The sequence below is a fragment of the Triticum dicoccoides genome, chromosome 5A, assembly GCF_002162155.2.
Source record: "Triticum dicoccoides isolate Atlit2015 ecotype Zavitan chromosome 5A, WEW_v2.0, whole genome shotgun sequence".
NCBI classification, from domain to species: Eukaryota; Viridiplantae; Streptophyta; class Magnoliopsida; order Poales; family Poaceae; genus Triticum; species Triticum dicoccoides.
In genome coordinates, this window is record NC_041388.1 from 62,493,872 (window position 1) to 62,511,588 (window position 17,717).

Genomic DNA, 17,717 nt, shown 5'->3' on the forward strand with positions numbered 1-17,717 from the left:
GTCCCCTGCATCCTGTTACCATCCGGCCTAGACGCACAGTTCGGGACCCCCTACCCAAGATCCGCCGATTTTGACACCGACATTGGTGCTTTCATCGAGAGTTCCCCTGTGTCGTCGCCATTAGGCTTGATGGCTCCTACTATCATCGATAGCGATGCGGTCCAGGGTGAGACTTTTCTCCCCGGACAGATCTTCATATTCGGCGGCTTTGCACTGCGGGCTAATTCGCTTGGCCTTCTGGAGCAGATTGAAAGCTACGCCCCTGGCCGTGAGGTCAGATTTGGAAGTTTGAACTACACAGCCGAGATCCGCAGAGACTTGATCTTCGACGGATTTGAGCCACAGCCGGGCGCGCCGCACTGTCACGATGGGTATGACCTAGCTCTGCCGCCGAACAGTACCCCATAGGCTGCGCCCGCATCAGCTCCGACCCTTAGCTCAGAGCCAACTGCGCCAATCGAGGATGGGTGGTTAGACACCGCCTCAGGGGCTGCAGTCTCAATGGCGATCGAGCCGAACACCTGCCTAACCCTCTGCGCAGCCCGTGACTCCAAGGTGCCGGACTCTTTTTCTGACTCCGAACCGCCTGCGCCCCTGCCAATCGAATCCGATTGGGCGCCGATCATGGAATTCACCGCCGGGGATATCTTTCAGCACTCGCCCTTTGGTGACATTCTGAATTCACTAAGGTCTCTCTCTTTGTCAGGAGAGCCCTGGCCGGATTATGGCCAACAGGATTGGGATGCGAATGACGAAGAAATTCGACGCCCACCCACCACACACTTAATAGCCACTGTCGATGACTCAACCGACATGCTCGACTCTGAAGACATCGACAGTATGGACAACGATGCGGGAGGCGAAGAGGAACCACCGCCCACAGAGCGCTGGATGACCACCTCATCATATGACATATACATGGTGGACACACCAAAAGAAGACGACGACGAGGAACGGAAGGACGCACCGAAGGCTTGTTCCCTCGAGAAGCAGTCAAAGTGGCGGTGCAAGCGCCGCCCCAAATCCCGCCTCGACAAAAATAACGATCATACAGACCCAGCGTTGGAGCAGGGCGAACCACTGCCGGACCACGGCAATACGGAGAATCAAACCGAACAAACCAATTCTATCAAAGATAATAGTCCAGACGACATAACGCCGGATAGGCACCCGGAGCAGCAGAATGCCCGACAAAGGCTTGTTGCCACCGCGAGGAGTCTGAAAAAGTAGAAGCAAAGGCTCAAGGCTGCGCAGGACACACTCCAAATTAGATGGAGCAAAGTACTCAACACAGCAGCGAAGTACGGCGGCAATCGCCCTACCAAGAGCTACCCAAAGCAGAAGTTGCTACCTGAATTCGATGAGGAGGCCTCAGACCCCCCACAACCAAAAATAAAAACGGCCACCTGGCCGGATAGACGACCTCACGACCAACATAGAGCGGCAAACAATGCCACCCACAAGCCAATACGCGATCCACGCGAGGGCTCGCACCAAAAGGACGGCGCAACTAGATCCATCTATGGACCACGCAAGCGCGCCCCAGCATACGATGTAACACAACAAACATCCGAACAACGCAGTACACCTAGATACAGGGGTGCCGCACACCCCCTATGTTTCACCGACGAGGTGCTGGACCATGAATTTCTAGAGGGATTCAAACCCGTAAACATAGAGGCATACGACGGAACAACAGACCCTGGGGTCTGGATTGAGGATTATATCCTCCATATCCATATGGCTCGAGGAGATGATCTCCACGCCATCAAGTACTTACCCCTCAAGCTCAAGGGGCCAGCTCGTCACTGGCTTAAAAGCCTCCCCGAAAACTCCATTGGAAGCTGGGAAGAGCTCGAAGACGCTTTTCGGGCAAATTTTCAAGGGACTTATGTCCGACCTCCAGACGCGGACGATTTGAGTCATATAACTCAACAGCCCGGAGAGTCAGCCCGAAAACTTTGGAATATGTTTCTTACTAAAAAGAACCAAATTGTCGATTGTCCGGATGCCGAAGCCTTGGCAGCTTTTAAGCATAGCGTCCGTGACGAATGGCTTTCCAGACACCTCGGCCAAGAAAAGCCGAGAACAATGGCAGCATTAACAAGCCTCATGACCCACTTTTGCGCGGGTGAGGACAGATGGCTAGCCAGATGCAGCACCAGCGACCCCAGTACATCTGAAGTTAGAGATGGAAACGGGAAATCACGGTGCAAAAGCAAGGATGATTGTGGTAAACTAATAAGCAAAGACTCAAATCATAAAAGACACTCCAAGCAAAACACATATCATGTGGTGAATAAAAATATAGCTCCAAGTAAAGTTACCGATAGAAGTAGACGAAAGAGGGGATGCCTTCCGTGGCATCCCCAAGCTTTGGCTTTTAGGTGTCCTTAGATTATCTTGGGGGTGCCATGGGCATCCCCAAGCTTAGGCTCTTGCCACTCCTTGTTCCATAATCCATCAAATCTTTACCCAAAACTTGAAAACTTCACAACACAAAACTTAAGGTAGAAAACTCGTGAGCTCCGTTAGCGAAAGAAAACAAAATACCACTTCAAGGTATTGTAATGAACTCATTCTTTATTTATATGGGTGTTAAACCTACTCTATTCCAACTTCTATATGGATTATAAACTATTTTACTAGCCATAGATTCATCAAAATAAGCAAACAACACATGAAAAACAGAATCTGTCAAAAACAGAACAGTCTGTAGTAGTCTGTAGCTAGAGCAAGATCTGGAACCCAAAAAATTCTAAAATAAATTGCTGGACGTGAGAAATTTATCTGTTAATAATCTGAGAAAAGAATTAACTAAATAGAACTTTCCAAATAAAAATGAAAGCAGTTCTCGTGAGCGCTAAAGTTTCTGTTTTTACAGCAAGTTCAACCAGACTTTCCCCAAGTCTTCCCAACGGTTCTACTTGGCACAAACACTAATTAAACACAAAAAACACAACCAAAACAGAGGCTATATAATTTATTTATTACTAAACAGGAGCAAAATCAAGGAATAAAAATAAAATTGGGTTGCCTCCCAACAAGCGCTATCGTTTAACGCCCCTAGCTAGGCATAACAAGCAAGAATAGATCTAGGTATTGCCATCTTTGGTAGGCAATCCATAAGTGGCTCTCATGATAGATTCATATGGTAATTTTATTTTATTTCTAAGGAAGTGTTACATGCCCTTTTTAATGGAAATTGAAATCTAATACTCCCTTCCTTCATATCGATAATTGCACCAATCGTTCTAAGGAAAGGTCTACCAAGAATAATAGGGCAAGAAGGATTGCAATCTATATCAAGAACGATAAAATCTACAGGCACATAATTCCTATTAGCAACAATAAGAACATCATTAATTCTTCCCATAGGTTTCTTAATAGTGGAATCCGCAAGATGCAAGTTTAGAGAGCAATCATCAAAATCACGGAAATCTAGTAAATCACAGAAAGTTTTGGGAATAGTAGAGACACTAGCACCCAAATCACACAAAGCATAAAACTCATAATTCTTAATTTTAATTTTAATAGTTGGTTCCCACTCATCATAAAGTTTTCTAGGGATAGAAACTTCCAATTCAAGTTTTTCTTCATAAGATTGCATCAAGGCATCAACGATATGTTTAGTAAACGCTTTATTTTGACTATAAGCGTGAGGAGATTTTAGCACGGATTGCAACAAGGAAATACAATCAATCAAAGAGCAATTTTCATAGTTAAATTCCTTGAAATCCATAATAGTGGGTTTACCAACATCTAGGGTTTTAATTTCTTCGATCCCACTTTTATCAAATTTAGCATCAAGATCAACAAATTCCGAATTCTTAGAACGCCTTCTAGGTAAAGGTGGATCATATTCAGTACCATCATTATCAAGATTCATATTGCAAAACAAAGATTTAATAGGGGACACATCAATAACTTTTAGATCTTCATCATTATTTTCATAGGAACTAGAAGAACACGCTTTTATAAAGGCATCTTTCTTAGCACGCATCCTAGCGGTTCTTTCTTTGCACTCGTCAATGGAAATTCTCATGGCTTTGAGAGACTCATTGATATCATGATTAGGTGGAATAGATCTAAGTTTCAAAGAATCAACATCAAGAGCAATTCTATCAACATTCCCAGCCAAATCATCAATCTTAAGTAATTTTTCTTCAATCATAGCATTAAAATTCTTTTGCGAAGAAATAAATTCTTTAATATTAGATTCAAAATCAGGGGGCATCTTATTATAATTTCCATAAGCATTGTTGTAGGAATTACCATAATTATTAGAGGGATTACTAGGGTAAGGCCCAGGATTAAAATTTCCTCTATACACGTTGTTACCAAAATTGTTCCAACCAACAAAATTCACATCCATAGATTCATTATTATTCTCAATCAAAGTAGACAAGGGCACATCATTAGGATAAGAATAAACACTCTTATTAGCAAATAGTTTCATAAGTTCATCCATCTTTCCACTCAAAACATTAATTTCTTCTATCACATGCACCTTTTTAGTAGATCTTTCAGTATGCCATTGAGAATAATTAACCATAATATTATCTAGGAGTTTAGTAGCTTCTCCTAAAGTGATTTCCGTAAAAGTGCCTCCCACGGCCGAATCTAAAAGATTTCTAGAAGCAAAATTCAATCCGGCATAAATTTTTTTGTATAATCATCCACAAATTCAAACCATGAGTAGGGAAATTATGTATCATTAATTTCATTCTCTCCCAAGCTTGTGCAACATGCTCATGATCAAGTTGTTTAAAATTCATAATATCGTTTCTAAGAGAGATGATCTTAGCGGGAGGAAAATACTGAGAGATAAAAGCATCTTTGCACTTGTTCCATGAATCAATACAATTTTTAGGCAAAGATGAAAACCAAGCTTTAGCATGATCTCTAAGCGAAAAAGGAAATAGCTTCAATTTAACAATATCATTATCGACATCTTTTTTCTTTTGCGTGTCACACAAATCAACGAAGTTGTTAAGATGTGTAGTGGCATCTTCACTACGAAGGCCGGAGACCGGATCTTTCATGACAAGATTCAACAAAGCAGTATTAATTTCACAAGATTCAGCATCAGTAAGAGGAGCAATCGGAGTGCTAAGGAAATCATTATTATTGGTATTGGTGAAGTCACACAATTTAGTATTATCTTGAGCCATCGCGACTGATAACCCACAAGTATAGGGGATCACAATAGTTTTCGATAAGTAAGAGTGCCGAACCCAACAAGGAGCTAAAGGTAGAACAAATATTCCCTCAAGTTCTATCGACCATCGATACAACTCTACGCACGCTTGACGTTCACTTTACCTAGAACAAGTATGAAACTATAAGTACTTTGTAGGTGTTGTTGGATAGGTTTGCAAGATAATAAAGAGTACGTAAGTAGGGGATGTTTAGATAAAGAAACAATAAAGTAAATATAGCGAGTGTGTAAAAGTGGTGATAGGAGTTGCGAAATTGCCCCAAAGCAATTGACTACTTTACTAGACCGATAGTAAGTATTATGTGGGAGAGGCCACTGCTAGCATGTCATCCCTGACTTGGAATTCTATGCACTTATGATTGGAACTATTAGCAAGCATCCGCAACTACTAACATTCATTAAGGTAAAACCCAACCATAGCATTAAGATAAATTGGCCCCCCTTCAATCCCGTATGCATCAATTTCTATTCTAGGTTGAAGCTTCTGTCACTCTTGCCCTCCAATACATAGTCCTATCAACATACAACTAAACCTAGGGTGTGATCCACTCGCGCAATCATATGATGGGCACCAAAGGACAGCAACATAACCACAAGCAAGTTAAATCAATCATAGTAATTCATCAACCACCGATAGGACAACGAAAATCTACTCAGACATCATAGGATGGCAACACATCATTGGATAATAATATGAAGCATAAACACCATGTTCAAGTAGAGGGTACAGCGGGTTGCGGGAGAGTGGACCGCTATAGATAGAGGGGGAAGGTGATGGAGATGTTGGTGAAGATGGCGGAGGTGTTGGTGAAGATCACGGTGATGATGATGATGGCCAAGGCGGCGTTCCGGCGCCACCGGAGGAGAGGGGGAGAGGGGCCCCCTTCTTTCTCTTCTTCCTTGACCTCCTCCCTAGATGGGAGAAGGGTTTCCCCTCTGGTCCTTGGCCTCCATGGCATGGGAGGGGCGAGAGCCCCTCCGATATTGGATCTATATCTCTGTTTCTCTCTGGTTCTGCGTTCTCCCCTGGCTCTGTTTCACCGCTTCGTATATATATGGAGATCCGTAACTCCGATTGGCCTGAAACCTTCGCCGTGATTTTTTCCCGAATATTAGCTTTCTTGCGGGAAAAGAAGAGTGTCAACCATCTTACGGTGGGCTCACGAGGGTAGGGGGCGCGCCCCCTGCCTCGTGATCACCTTGGGCACTGGTTCGCATTGATTTTCCTTCCGAATTTTCCATATTTTCCAAAAATAAGCTCCATCCGTTTTTATCCCGTTTGGACTCCGTTTGATATGGATATTCTGCGAAACCAAAAACATGCAACAGACATGAACTGGCACTGGGCACTGGATCAATATGTTAGTCCCAAAAATAGTATAAAAAGTTGCCAAAAGTATATGAAAGTTCAATAATATTGGCATGGAACAATCAAAAATTATAGATACGATGGAGACGTATCAGCATCCCCAAGCTTAATTCCTGCTCGTCCTCGAGTAGGTAAATGATAAAAAAGATAATTTTTGATGTGGAATGCTACCTAGTATAATCTTGATCATATGTCTAATCATGTCATGAATATTAAGATACGAGTGATTCAAAGCAATAGTCTATCATTTGACATAAAAACAATAATACTTCAAGCCTACTAATAAAGCAATCATGTCTTTTCAAAATAACATGGCCAAAGAAAGTTATCCCTACAAAATCATATAGTCTGGCTATGCTCCATCTTCACCACACAAAATATTCACATCATGCACAGCCCCGATGACAAGCCAAGCAATTGTTTCATACTTTTGACGTTCTCAAACCTTTTCAACTTTCACGCAATACATGAGCGTGAGCCATGGACATAGCACTATAGGTGGAATAGAATATGATGGTGGAGAAGACAAAAAGGAGAAGATAGTCTCACATCAACTAGGTGTATCAACGGGCTATGGAGATGCCCATCAATAGATATCAATGTGAGTGAGTAGGGATTGCCATGCAACGGATGCACTAGAGCTATAAGTGTATGAAAGCTCCAACTGAAACTAAGTGGGTGTGCATCCAACTTGCTTGCTCATGAAGACCTCGGGCATTTGAGGAAGCCCATCATTGGAATATACAAGCCAAGTTCTATAATGAAAATTCCCACTAGTATATGAAAGTGATAACTCAAGAGACTATCTATATGAAGAACATGGTGCTACTTTGAAGCACAAGTGTGGAAAAAGGATAGTAGCACTGCCCCTTCTCTCTTTTTCTCCCATTTTTTTTTCATTTTTTTATATTTTTTTGGTGGGATTCTTTGGCCTCTTTTTTTATTTGGGATTATTTGGCCTCTTTTATTTTTTGTAAAGTCCGTAGTCTCATCCCAACTTATGGGGGAATCATAGTCTCCATCATCCTTTCCTCACTGGGGCAATGCTCTAATAATGATGATCATCACACTTTTATTTACTTACAACTCAATGTCTAGAACAAAGATATGACTCTATATGGATGCCTCCAGCGGTGTACCGGGATGTGCAATGATCTAGCATAGCAATGACATCAAAAAACGGACAAGCCATGAAAACATCATGCTAGCTATCTTATGATCATGCAAAGCAATATGACAATGAATGCTCAAGTCATGTATATGATGATGATGGAAGTTGCATGGCAATATATCTCGGAATGGCTATGGAAATGCCATGATAGGTAGGTATGGTGGCTGTTTTGAGGAAGGTATATGGTGGGTTTATGGTACCGGTGAAAGTTGCGCGGTACTAGAGAGGCTAGCAATGGTGGAAGGGTGAGAGTGCGTATAATCCATGGACTCAACATTAGTCATAAAGAACTCACATACTTATTGCAAAAATCTATTAGTCATCGAAACAAAGTACTACGCGCATGCTCCTAGGGGGATAGATTGGTAGGAAAAGACCATCGCTCGTCCCCGACCACCACTCATAAGGAAGACAATCAATAAATACCTCATGCTCCGACTTCATTACATAACGGTTCACCATACGTGCATGCTACGGGAATCACAAACCTTAACACAAGTATTTCTGCAATCCACAACTACCCACTAGCATGACTCCAATATCACCATCTTTATATCGCAAAACTATTACAAGGAATCAAACATATCATATTCAGTGATCTACAAGTTTTATGTAGGCTTTTATGACTAACCATGTGAATGGCCAATTCCTGTCATCTCTCTAAACAGATATAAGTGAAGCAAGAGAGTTTAATTCTTTCTACAAAAAATATGCCCATGCTCTAACAAATATAAGTGAAGCAAAAGAGCATTCTACAAATGGCGGTTGTCTATGAAAAGAGAAACAGGCAATCCAAACTTCAAATGATATAAGTGAAGCACATGAAGCATTCTATAAAGCCATACTCAAAAGATATAAGTGAAGTGCAAAGAGCATTCTATAAATCAACCAAGGACTATCTCATACCAGCATGGTGCATAAAAAGAAAAACCTAGATGCAAAAGACGCTCCAAGACTTGCACATATCGCATGAACGAAACAAATCCGAAAACATACCGATATTTGTTGAAGAAAGAGGGGATGCCTCCCCAGCATCCCCAAGCTTAGACACTTGAGTCTCCTTGAATATTTACTTGGGGTGCCTCGGGCATCCCCAAGCTTGAGCTCTTGCCTCTCTTCCTTCTTCTCACATCGAGACCTTCTCAATCATCGAACACTTCATCCACACAAAACTTCAACAGAAAACTCAGTAAGATCCGTTAGTATAATAAAGCAAATCACTACTCTAAGTACTGTTGAAACCAATTCATATTTTGTTTTTGCATTGTGTCTACTGTAATATAACTTTTTCATGGCTTAATCCACTTATATGAATCGATAGTTTCATCAAAACAAGCAAACTATGCATCAAAAACAGAATTTGTCTAAAACAGAACAGTCTGTAATAATTTGAACATTCACCATACTTCTTATACTTGAAAAATTCTACCAAAATTAGGAAAAATAAACAATTTGTATAGGAAGACAGTGCAAAAATAATCAGAACCATTTGACGTTCCAGCTAAAAATGTAAAATCGCGCACTACAGCCAAAGTTTCTGTCCTGCACCGTACAAACTATCAAGCAAATGTAAACATCCTAAAGGCAAACCTTGGCATATTATTTTTATAATACAATGGAATTGTACAAGGGGATAATTATTTTTGTTGAAAATTTTCTGTAATCAAGGTTCACAAAGTTTCCGTGAGCATGAACAAAGTTCAAGGAGCTCTCCCACTTCAACAATGCTTGTCTTTCTCACTTTCGCTTTCCTTTTTGAAAAAGTTTTGGGTTCCCCTCTTTATTTTTGTTGTTTTTAAACTATATAAAAGCACTCAACAGAAATAAATTACTCTCTAAAACTTCTGGGTTGTCTCCCTGGCAGCGCTTTCTTTAAAGCCATTAAGCTAGGCATGTAGTGCTCAAGTAGTGAATCCACCTGTATCCCAAGGTATATCAAAGCCAATTTTAATTAACAATGATTTGTAATTTAGTAGTGAGCACAAAGCAACATATATCAAGAAATGACGAAGTCTAACTCTCTTCCTATGCATCGGCATGTCATAAAAGAACAATTCATGCACACCTAGTAAAGGCCAATGCATAGTATAAACAGTTTCTTGCAATTTTATCATGTTGGAAACATAGAGAGGTGGAGATATAGTTCCTCTCTCATAATAATTGCAAGTAGGAGCAGCAAGCACATGCATATTATATTTATCTAAATCATCATATGCAACGGTAAAAGGCAACCCATCAATATAATCCTTAATAAGTGCAAACTTCTCCGATATAGTATAATCGGGAGAATTCAAAAAGATAATAGGACTATCATGCGTGGGTGCAATAGCAACAATTTCATGTTTAACATAAGGAACTATAGCAAGTTCATCTCCATAAGCATAATTCATATTGGCATCTTGGCCATAAGCATAGCAAGCATCATCAAAAAGGGATATTTCAAGAGAATCAAATGGATCATAACAGTCATCATAGCAATCATCCTTCGGTAAGCACGAAGGGGAATTAAAAAATGTATGAGTTGAAGAGTTACTCTCATTAGAAGGTGGGCACGGGTGATCAATCCGCTCTTCCTCCTTTTGTTCTTCGCTCTCCTCATCATATTTCATCCAATGAGCTCACAGTTTCATCAATTTCTTCTTCAATAGACTCCTGCAAAATATTAATCTCTTCTTGGACAGCGGAGTAGTCCTCAATACATAGTTTATCATAAGCATTAGAAGCATAATTATCATAGCAATATTTAAGTATGGAAAAATTTTCATATTTGTGAAAAGTAGCATCATACGTTTCAATCAAAGAAGCAAATTCGTAAGCACCCTTAAAAGCAACAAATTCTTCAATTTGTTGAATATCATAGTAACTATAAACACCTTTAGCATAAGAAGATAAGATTCCATTATCAATAAACTCACATTGGTAGGGAATGTGTTTCTTAGGGTTTTCAGAACAACAAGTAACATCATATATTTCACATAAATTCCAAGCATAGCATTGCAAACGATGAATTTGATCCAGTAAAGTTTTCCCTTTTTCAGATATTCGGTGTCGCACATAATAAGCATGCTCATATTAAGATTGGCCCTCAACTAAGCTAGTTGGGGTTTCAGCATGAGCACATAGGGATCGAAGATGATCCAAGTAATAAGCTTCAGTAGTGTGATAGATTTTGAGTGGTTCTTCAACCATTGGTTTAGTAGGTACAACTAATTTTTTTTGGTATTTTGCGTTTCCTACCCATAACTAAAGATAGAAAACAACTAGGAACAACAAATAAAAATTACTTAGTGATAAAGCAAACAAGCACACACAAGAATATTCACCCCACGCTATTGCTCCCCGGCAATGGCGCCAGAAAAAGGTCTTGATAACCCACAAGTATAGGGGATCGCAACAGTTTTTGATAAGTAAGAGTGTCGAACACAATGAGGAGCTAAAGGTAGAACAAATATTCCCTCAAGTTCTATCGACCACCGATACAACTCTACACATGCTTAACGATCGCTTTACCTAGAACAAGTATGAAACTAGAAGTACTTGGTAGGTGTTGTTGGATAGGTTTGCAAGATAATAAAGAGTACGTAAATAAAAAGTAGGGGCTGTTTAGATAAAGAAACAATAAAGTAAATATAGCGAGTGTGGAAAAGTGGTGATAGAAGTTGCGAAATTGCCCCTAAGCAATTGACTACTTTACTAGACCGATAGCAAGTATTATGTGGGAGAGGCCACTGCTAGCATGTCATCCCCGACTTGGAATTCTATGCACTTATGATTGGAACTATTAGCAAGCATCCGCAACTACTAACGTTCATTAAGGTAAAACCCAACCATAGCATTAAGATAAATTGGTCCCCCTTCAATCCCGTATGCATCAATTTCTATGCTAGGTTGAAGCTTCTGTCACTCTTGCCCTCCAATACATAGTCCTATCAACATACAACTAACCCTAGGGTGTGATCCACGTGCGCAATCATATGATGGGCACCAAAGGACAGCAACATAACCACAAGCAAATTAAATCAATCATAGTAATGCATCAACCACCGATAGGACAACGAAAATCTACTCAGACATCATAGGATGGCAATACATCATTGGATAATAATATGAAGCATAAAGCACCATGTTCAATTAGAGGGTACAGCGGGTTGCGGGAGAGTGGACCGCTGTAGATAGAGGGGGAAGGTGATGGAGATGTTGGTGAAGATGGCGGAGGTGTTGGTGAAGATCGCGGTGATGATGATGATGGCCATGGCGGCGTTCCGACGCCACCGGAGGAGAGGGGGAGAGGGGCCCCCTTCTTCCTCTTCTTCCTTGACCTCCTCCCTAGATGGGAGAAGGGTTTCCCCTCCGGTCCTTGGCCTCCATGGCATTGGAGAGGCGAGAGCCCCTCCGAGATTGGATCTATCTCTCTGTTTCTCTCTGGTTCTACGTTCTCCCTGGCTCTCTTTCACCGTTTCGTATATATATGGAGATCTGTAACTCCGATTGGCCTGAAACCTTTGCCGTGATTTTTTCCAAATATTAGCTTTCTTGCAGCAAAAGAAGAGCGTCAACCGCCTTACGGTGGGCTCACGAGGATAGGGGGCGCGCCCCCCTGCCTCGTGACCACCTCGGGCACTGGTTCGCGTTGATTTTCCTTCCAAATTTTCCATATTTTCCAAAAATAAGCTCGGTCAGTTTTTATCCCGTTTGGACTCCGTTTGATATGGATATTCTGCGAAACCAAAAATATGCAACAGACATGAACTGGCACTGGGCACTGGATCAATATGTTAGTCCCAAAAATAGTATAAAAAGTTGCCAAAAGTATATGGTTCAATAATATTGGCATGGAACAATCAAAAATTATAGATACGACGGAGACGTATTAGCAACAAACAAGCAATCCAACACACAAGCAAACAAGAGCAAACAGGCAAAAGAGGTAAATAGAGAGGGGGATAGAGAGAGAGAGAGAAAGAGAGAGAGAGAGAGGGCGAATAAAACGGCAATGGTGAAGTGGGGGAGAGGAAAACAAGAGGCAAATGGCAAATAATGTAATGCGGGAGATAGGGATTGTGATGGGTACTTGGTATGTTGACTTTTGCGCAGACTCCTCGGCAACAGCGCCAGAAATTCTTCTTGCTACCTCTTGAGCACTGCGTTGGATTTCCCCAAAGAGGAAGGGATGATGCAGTAAAGTAGCATAAGTATTTCCCTCAGTTTTTGAGAACCAAGGTATCAATCCAGTAGGAGGCTACGCTCGAGTCCCTCGTACCTACACAAAAACAATAGCTCAACGCAACCAACACGCTTAGGGGTTGTCAATCCCTTCACGGTCACTTACGAAAGTGAGATCTGATAGAGATGATAAATAATATTTTTTTGGTATAGAGATGCAAAGTAAATAAAGTAAAAGCAAAGTAAAAGCAAAGCAATAGTAAAGTGATGGAGATTGATATGATGAGAAAGAGACCCGGGGGCCATAGGTTTCACTAGTGGCTTCTCTCAAGAGCATTAGTATTTTATAGTGGGTGAACAAATTACTGTTGAGCAATTGACAGAATTGAGCATAGTTATGAGAATATCTAGGTATGATCATGTATATAGGCATCACGTCCGAGACAAGAAGACTGAAACGATTCTGCATCTACTACTATTACTCCACTCATCGACCGCTATCCAGCATGCATCTAGAGTATTAAGTTAAAAACAGAGTAACACCTTAAGCAAGATGACATGATGTAGAGGGATAGTTTCATGCAATATGATAAAAACCCCATCTTGTTATCCTCTATGGCAACAATACAATATGTGCCTTGCTGCCCCTTCTGTCACTAGGAAAGGACACCGCAAGATTGAACCCAAAGCTAAGCACTTCTCCCATGGCAAGAACAACCAATCTAGTAGGCCAAACCAAACTGATAATTCGAAGAGACTTGCAAAGATAACCAATCATACATAAAAGAATTCAGAGAAGATTCAAATATTATTCATAGATAGACTTGATCATAAACCCACAATTCATCGATCTCAAGAAACACACCGCAAAAAGAAGATTACATCGAATAGATCTCCACGAGAGAGGGGGAGAACATTGTATTGAGATCTAAAAAGAGAGAAGAAGCCATCTAGCTACTAGCTATGGACCCGTAGGTCTGAAGTAAACTACTCACACTTCATCGGAGGGGCTTGGATGATGATGTAGAATCCCTCCGTGATCGATGCCTCCTCCGGCGGAGCTCCGGAACAGGCCCCAAGATGGGATCTCGTGGATACAGAAAGTTACGGCGGTGGAATTAGGTTTTTGGCTCCGTCCCCGGTTGTTTGGGGGTATGTGGATATATATAGGAGGAAGAAGTGTGTCGGTGGAGCTTCGAGGGGCCCACGGGGCAGGGGGCGCGCCCCTACCCTCGTGAGCACCTCGTGGCTTTCTTGACGGAGGGTCCAAGTCTCCTGGATCTTATCTGATGAGAAAATCATGTTTCCGAAGGTTTCATTCCGTTTGGACTGCATTTGATATTCCTTTTCTTCGAAACCCTAAAACAGGCAAAAAACCAGTAATTCTGGGCTGGGCCTCCGGTTAATAGGTTAGTCCCAAAAATAATATAAAAGTGGAAAATAAAGCCCAATAATGTCTAAAACAGTAGATAATATAGCATGGAGCAATCAAATATTATAGATACGTTGGAGACGTATCAAGGAGCCGTACTTGGCCTGGGGGCCACAGTACTACGGCTCCAGAGGAGCGGTACTATCATGGGCACCTGCGATACTACCGCACCGAAGTACGGTACTACCACTCAAGAAGGAGCAGTACTACCGCAGCCCATCAACAGCAGCCAGGACAAGGTGAAGAGAATAAACGGAGGATCCTCCAAAGTGCAGGGGAAAGGAGGGGACAAGGAAGAAAACATGTACGTGATGATTCCACCCAAACCTTTCCGACGCGGACCCCCTCTTAATAGTACGACTTTCCTACGACTCAAATCCACCAAAAAGAAATGTAGAAAAAACATCGTCTTCAATAGTCTTCGAGGGGCACCAAACCGTCTTGTGCCTAGCGATGAAACGCCTGGGAAACTCAAGGCACACGATTAGTCCGCAAAAGCATTATCATCAATCACCAAAACACCTTAGGGATAAATATGCCCTTACAACAGTGAAGCAAACCACCCCAGAACTGTGCAGTCTCGTCATATGAAATTCAGTGGGGAACAATCAATAACGGAAAAAGGATACCCGAGTTGGAAATGGTTTCCTTAAGTCAGATATATATTCATACTTGTTCCCTGAGCAACCAAATCTCGAAGAAGGGATTTATTTAAGGGGGGAAGGTTTGTCACATCCTGATTTTTGGCCCTTTCTTTTTCTTTTGATTTTCTGAGATTTTTTCTTGAGTTTTCTTTTTCTGTGGCTATGTGGTCTGTAAACTGAAGAAGATGACCTCTTCTTTCTTTCCAGAGTGGCTTGTCATCCTAAAACCCTTCCCAAGACCTTGCCATTTCCATCTTGGACCCTCTCAGTAATGCACATCATAATAAGCCTTGCAATCAAAGTGACTAATGAGTTAGTTGCAGGATGATGTATTACAAAACGAGTAAAGAGACTTGCCGGTAACGAGATTGAACTAGGTACGAAGATTCCGATGATCGAATCTCGGGCAAGTAACATACTGAGAGACAAAGGGAATAACGTATGTTGTCATAACAGTTCGACCGATAAAGATCTTCATAGGATATGTAGGATCCAATATGGGCATCTAGGTTACGCTTTTGGTTATTGACCGGAGAGGTGTCTCGGTCATGTCTACATAGTTCTCGAACCCGTAGGGTCCGCACGCTTAACGTTCGATGACGATGTTGTATTATATGAGTTATGTGATTTGGTGACCGACTGTTGTTCGGAGTCCCGGACGAGATCACGGAGATAACAAGGAGTCTTGAACTGGTTGAGATGTAAAGATTGACATATGGGACGATGGTATTCGAACACCAAAAGTGTTCTGGGGGGGGGGGGGTACCGGGTACACATCGGGTCACCGAAAGGGGTTCCGGGCACCCCCAGGAAAAGATATGGGCCTAATGGGACAAGAGGGGAAACACACCAGCCACGAGGGGCTGGTGCGCCCCCATATGGGTCAAACCATAGGAGAAGGAAAGACGGGAAGGGAGAAGGAAAGGGCGGGATTCGGCCTCCCCATTCCTTCCCTCCTCCCTCCTCTTTCCTTCCCCCTCCGGCAGATAAGGAAGGGGGGAGTGCCGGCCATGGGGAGACCCCAAGTAGGATTCGACCTACTTGCGCCTCCTTGGCTGCCTCCCCTCTCCCTCCCACCTATATATATATGTGGGGGATGCCCCTAGCACAAACCAGACAATTTCCTAGCCGTGTGCGGCACCCCCCTCCACCGTCTACACCCTCGGTCATATTTTCGTAGTGCTTAGGCGAAGCCCTACAAGGATCACTTCACCATCACCGTCACCATGCCGTCGTGCTAATGGAACTCATCTACTACCTCGATGTCTTTATGGATCAAGAAGGCAAGGGATGTCACCAAGCTGAACGTGTGCAGAACTCGGAGGTGTTGTATGTTCGGTACTCGATCGGTGGATCTCGAAGAAACTTCGACTACATCAACCGCTTTGTGAAATGCTTCTACTTACGGTCTACGAGGGTATGTAGACACACTCTCCCCCCTCATTGCTATGCATCTCCATGGATAGATCATTGCATGTGCCTAGAATTTTTTTCCATTCAATGTTTCCCAACATATTGACCCAAGCTTGTGAGTCTCCAAGGCATCGTCAGGAATAGACTTGTACATATTGGCCATGGAGTTGTGATCTTTCCTAGGCTTGGCATATACATCATTGTCATTCTCATCTTCCATAGGGGCATTGATCAACTTATCCCACTCAGAGATTGTTAATTGATATTTGGTTCCCTCAGTCATCCAGACAATCCTTCCATCTAGGTAGAAGTGAGTAGTGGAATAGAATTGCATTATCATCTCATCGTTCCACTTGGTCAACTTCTGACCAACAAACTTGTCCACTTCATTCATCCTGAAGATCTCATGCACACCTGGGAAGTAGTCCTCATTGTCATCAATATATGTCCAGTCAACCCACGTCATGTCACTAATAATGGGCTTCTTGTCCAACAGGATTATCTCATAGAAATCCTGTTGTTCCTTCATGTGGAAATGATAATCTACAGTAGTCCTTCTCCTAGTGGCATAAGGATCAGTCTGTCTCCATAATATCATACCTGCATCCTTCCTTTCCTTCATGTTTTTAGCCACTGGATGATCATCACTATGATCTGGAATTTTTGGCTTCAGCTTTCTAAGCACTTGTGACTCTTCTTCTTGTTGAACTTCAGGCACTGGGGCCTTGTTCTTCTTAGCAGCAGATATGTTCCTGGTGGATCTCTTGGGTCCAGAAGGTTTTGGAGCTTGAACTTGAGTTTGAGGCTTGGGGCCTGAGTTTGGCTTAGATGGAGTAGCCCCAGTCCTTATGGCATCCCCCACGAGCTTTTGAGTCTTTGCAGGAGGTGCAACAGGCTCTTCCTCCTCCTCTTCTGCTTCATCAGAGTCTCTCATCATAGATGGTTTGCCAATGACTCTGGCAATGGTCTCCCTCACTCAATCCTTCCTCTTCTTTCCTCCAGCAGCCTCTTCTTCTCTTGGTTCAGTGAACTCGATAGTTTCTTGAGTGGAGGCTTTGGCTCTTGACATAGGCTTCCTCTTAGCAGGAGCCTTCATTTGCATACCAGGCTCGGTGGCAGCAGCAGCAGCTTGCTTTTTCTTGAGCATCTTTTCTTGGAGGTCACCTCCTCCTTAGCAACAAAGTCTTCATCCTCACCCTCAGATGTTTTCTTCTTCCTTTCCCTAGTAGCAGCCTTAGGCAAGTTGCTTGGAGTGCTTCTGCTACCTTCATCATAGCTACTTGAGGGACTAGTGCCCTCACTGA